We start from the raw sequence: 5,251 nt of genomic DNA on the forward strand, positions 1-5,251 counted from the left end.
TGCGCAGAATGGAGGGCGAGGCAGCGAGAGGGACGGCAAGGGGGAACCCTCCTGCGGCGCTGACGAGCTCGGTGATGCGGGCGAGCCAGTCTTCGTAGAGGTCGTCGACGAGGCGGTAGTGCAAGAGTTCTCTTGCCAGGAGCAGCGCGGCATGCGCGTCCGTGGGGGCGCGACGGGCGTGGGACGACGAAGCGGCTGGAGTCAGCGACGGTGTGGCGGTGCGGCCCTCCCGCTGCACCGAAGGATGCTGTGAGGAGGCCTGCTGCTCGTTCCCCGCCGGGCCGGTGGCGGCGTTGGCGGCAGGCGACGGGGAACGACGAGGACGTCCGCCGACGGGCGCCGTCTGGGCGACGCGGGTGGCGAGAGCAGCCCGGCGCTCGACGCGAGCCCGACGAGCGTCAGCCATGGACACGACGGAAGATCACACGCGAACGGCGGAAGAAAAGATTCCGGCGCACCCCTACCTAGCGCGCCAAATGTCGGATTTCGGGTTCCGGCAGACCCTTGAGGTTCGAACACTGGGGTGCGCGCGGAGATCTCTCCCCTACCGATCTACGTCCAATCTCCTCGCGTGATCTAAACTGGAAACAACGAACGACACAAGGGACACAAGGTTTATACTGGTTCAGGCCACCGTTGTGGTGTAATACCCTACTCCAGTGTGTGGTGTGGTGGATTGCCTTAGGGGCTGATGACGAACAGTACAAGGGAAGAATAGCCTCACGAGAGGTGTTCTTGAGTTGGTGCGATGAACTGCTAGGGTGAGTTCAATCGCCTCTCTCTCTCTCTCTGCTAGGGCTCTACCAGATTTCTCGATGTCCCTCTACTCTGTGTGGCTAGTTCTACTTATAGAGGCCCTGGACCTCTCCCCAAATAATGAGCGGGAAGGGCGCCAACAATTGGCCATTTTGAAGGGGAACATATAGTACAAGTTATCCTGACCAAAAGTGGTCTTCGGCTGCCAAAAGTATTGGTGATGAGGCCGTCTTGGGCTCCACGGTGACCTCCGTCATGCCGCTCTGCTGGTCTTGGTCTTGTTGCACCAGAATGGTAACCTTTGTCCGGTGCCTTGGCATGTGCTTGCCCCCTTTGCATCAAAGGGGAAACAAGGACACTGTGCAGGCCGGCGCCCGCCTAGTCTCGATCGTCATGGCTTGTGTCACGGGTTCCTCGCGAGGTACCCCTGCCTTGATCTCTTCACCTCCTCGCGAGCCTGCCTGATGAGGCTGCCTGTGAGGAAGCTTTCTGTCGTCCGCCCCGCGAGGCTTGGCCCCTCGCGAGGGTCTTGAGCTTGAGCTGATGAAGATGGGCCGTGCTGGGCCCCCACTTGAGCCACGCCGCAGGCCGCAGGCAGGCAAGTCTGGGGACCCCCGTTCCCAGAACGCCGACAGAATCCCACTTGCCTGATACCTGTTGAGCCACTAAATCTGAGTCGCCAAGACATCTGACCCAGCTCAAACTCATCTCTTTTGCCACTCGAAGACCATGGAGCAAGGCTTCATACTCTACTGCGTTGTTAGTGCAAGGAAACATCAGCCATAACACATAACAAAATTTGTCACCTCGAGCAGAGGTGAAAACAACTCCAGCCCCCGAGCCTTCCAACTGTCTGGACCCATTAAATTAATAGTCCAATACGTGTTGTCTGGTTTCTCTTCTGGCATCTGCATCTCCGTCCAGTCATTAATGAAGTCAACTAGTGCTTGAGATTTGATCGCAGTACGTGGTATATACTTCAACCCGTGAGACCCAAGCTCAATGGCCCACTTGGCGACTCGTCCAGTGGCCTCTCTATTTTGAATGATGTCTCCCAAAGGAGCAGAGCTAACCACAGTGATTGGATGACCCTGAAAATAATGTTTAAGATTCCGGCTTGCCATGAACACCCCATACACGAGCTTCTGCCAATGTGGACATCGTTTCTTGGATTCAATTAACACCTCACTGACGTAGTAAACCGGTCGTTGAACCGGATGTTCCTTGCCAGCCTCCTTGCGCTCCACCATAATAGCCACACTAACAGCACGTGAGTTGGCGGCCACATATAACAACAGCGGCTCTTTCTCAACTGGAGCAGCCAGGACCGGCGGCTCAGCAAGTTGTGTCTTCAGATCTTCAAAAGTAGAGTTTGCAGCATCGCTCCAAACAAAATCATCTGTTTTCTTCATCATCTGATACAAAGGCATTGCCTTCTCCCCTAACCAGCTTATGAACCGGCTCAAAGCAGCAACACGACCTGCCAGTCGTTGAACATCATTGATGCATGTTGGTTGGGCCAGGGATATAATTGCCTTGATTTTCTCCGGGTTAGCTTCAATACCTTGGTTGGACACCAAAAAACCCAAGAGCTTGCCGGCTGGGACTCCAAAAACACACTTGGCCGGGTTAAGCATCATTTTGTAGACCCGGAGATTATCGAAGGTCTCTTTCAGGTCTGTTACCAATGTTTCCTCTTTCCTGGATTTTACCACTATATCATCCACATAAGCATGAATATTACGCCCAATCTGATCATGAAGACAGTTCTGTACACACCGTTGGTAAGTCGCCTGGGCACTCTTAAGCCCAAAAGGCATAGACACATAGCAGAAAACTCCAAAAGGAGTGATAAAATCCGTCTTCTCCTGATCTTTGACCGCCATCTTAATCTCATGATAACCTGAGTAAGCATCCAAGAAACTCAAACATGCGCAACCCGCCGTAGCATCGGTGATCTGATCAATACGGGGGAGGGCAAAAGGATCAGCCAGACAAGCCTTATTCAGATCGGTGTAATCCACACACATATGCCAGGTGCCATTCTTTTTTAGTACAAGCACCGGGTTGGCTAACCACTCTGGGTGAAAGACTTCTACGATGAATCCGGTCGCCAAGAGCCGGGCCACCTCTTCTCCAATGGCCTTGCGCCTTTCTTCATTGAACCATCGGAGAAACTGTCTGAGTGGTTTAAACTTTGGATCAATATTGAGAGTGTGCTCAGCGAGTTCCCTCGGGACACCCGGCATGTCTGAAGGTTTCCATGCAAAGATGTCCCGGTTCTCACGGATGAACTCGATGAGCGCGCTCTCCTATTTTGGATCCAAGTTTGCACTGATGATGAACTGCTTGGATGAGTCGCCAGGCACAAAGTCAACCATCTTGGTGTCATCAGCTGATTTGAATTTCAACACCGGCTCATGCTCTGTTGTTGGTTTCTTTAATGACGTCATGTCTGCCGGGTCAACATGATCCTTGTAAAACTTTAATTCCTCTATTGCACAAACAGATTCAGCAGAGGCAGCATCACCTTCTTCACACTCCAAAGCTATTTTCCGACTCCATTGTACTGTGATGGTGCCCTTATAGCCCAGCATCTTGACCTGCAAATATACATAACACAGCCGAGCCATGAACTTGGCATAAGCCGGCCGTCCAAACAAAGCATGATATGGGCTTTTGATCTTTACCACCTCAAAGGTTAATTTTTCTGCTCTGGAATCATACTCATCCCCAAAGGCTACTTCCAGTTCAATCTTACCCACTGGGTACGCCGACTTGCCAGGAACCACACCATGAAAAACAGTGTTGGATTGTTTAAGACTCTTATCAGTCAATCCCATCCGACGGAATGTCTCGTAGTAGAGGATGTTGATGCTGCTGCCTCCATCCATGAGTATCTTAGTGAATTTGTATCCACCAACCTGAGGCGCCACTACCAAAGCCAAGTGACTCGGATTATCGACCCGGGGTGGGTGATCCTCTCTGCTCCACACAATAGGCTGCTCTGACCAACGTAAGTAACGTGGAATCGTCGGCTCAACGGCATTGACGAGCCTCTTGTGAAGCTTCTGGTACCTCTTACATAAACTAGTGGTGAATACATGGTATTGCCCACTATTTAGTTGTTTTGGGTTGCTCTGATATCCGGACTGTTGCTGCTGATGACCTTGGCCGGGTTGTGGATTATATCCTCCTTGGTTACGAGGATGGCCTTGACCGTGAAATCCTCCTCCACCTGAACCGGCGCCCGGGCCTTGGAAACTGCCTCCACCTCAACCGCCACCTGGGCCGTGAACTCCATCAAACGCGTTTGAATTTTTAAACGCCTTCATGATCGTACAATCTTTCCACAGGTGGGTGGCTAGCTTCTCACGGGTGTCGTGCCTTGGACAAGGTTCATTCAATAGTTGCTCAAGGGTGGGACCTGACCCGCCCGACCGAGGGGTTTGTCTGCCCTTGCGCCGTTGATTTCCGCCCTGTGCATTGGTGTTAGCAACAAACTCATCAGCCTTGCGTTTATTACCTCCTTGATTTGCCGGGTTATGCTGATGACCCTTCCCGTTCTTATTTCCCTTCGTTGTCTTTTCTTCGTCATATATCGGGTCTTTGGTACTATCAGAATCAGCATACTTGACGAGAGCCGCCATCAACTGGCCCATGTCATTATAGTCACGCTTGAGCCGCCCCAACTTCTGCTTCAGAGGTTCAAAATGGCAATTTTTCTCCAACATCAAAATTGCTGAGCCGGCGTCCATCTTATCAGACGAATGTATTATCTCCTTGAACCGGCGCACCCAATGGGTTGTAGACTCACCATCCTCTTGCTTACAATTAGTTAGGTCCACAATCGACATAGGCTGCTTACACGTGTCTTTGAAGTTCTGGATGAACCGGGCCTTTAACTCCGCCCATGAGCCGATAGAATTAGGTGGCAACCCCTTCAACCAAGTACGATCTGTTCCATCCAACATCATAGTGAAATACTTGGCCATTGTTGCGTCGCTGACCTCCAACAACTCCATAGCCATCTCATAACTCTCAATCCAAGCCTCAGGCTATAAGTCAGCCGTGTAATTAGGCACCTTACGAGGCCCCTTAAAGTCCTTCAGTAGACGCTCATTACATATGGCCGGCACCAAGCAAGGGACGCCTCCGGTTCTTGTGGCCACTCCTGCCTCGACCGAGGTTGCTGGATAAGCCGGAAAAGTTTGATGAGCCTCCTGATCTGCTGCCATTTGAACTACTCGTTCCGCCTCTTGACGAATCCTCTCCTGATCCGCTAAGTTAAGGGCTCCAGCCCGCATCGGCTCATGCCTGTGTGGCCGGTTGTGGCGTTGAGCATTGCTTGACATGTCTACGGATTCCATATGCCTACTGTAGCTCGGGCTCTGGCTTGGGCGAGGAGTTGAGTGGATCCTGTCTCGACTGTAGGAGTATGCATCCTGTTGTGCCATAGCTGTTTGAAGAAGCTCTCTTACCCTCCGCGTTTCAA

Source organism: Triticum dicoccoides, chromosome 2A (assembly GCF_002162155.2).
Source record: "Triticum dicoccoides isolate Atlit2015 ecotype Zavitan chromosome 2A, WEW_v2.0, whole genome shotgun sequence".
In the NCBI taxonomy this organism is placed as follows: domain Eukaryota; kingdom Viridiplantae; phylum Streptophyta; class Magnoliopsida; order Poales; family Poaceae; genus Triticum; species Triticum dicoccoides.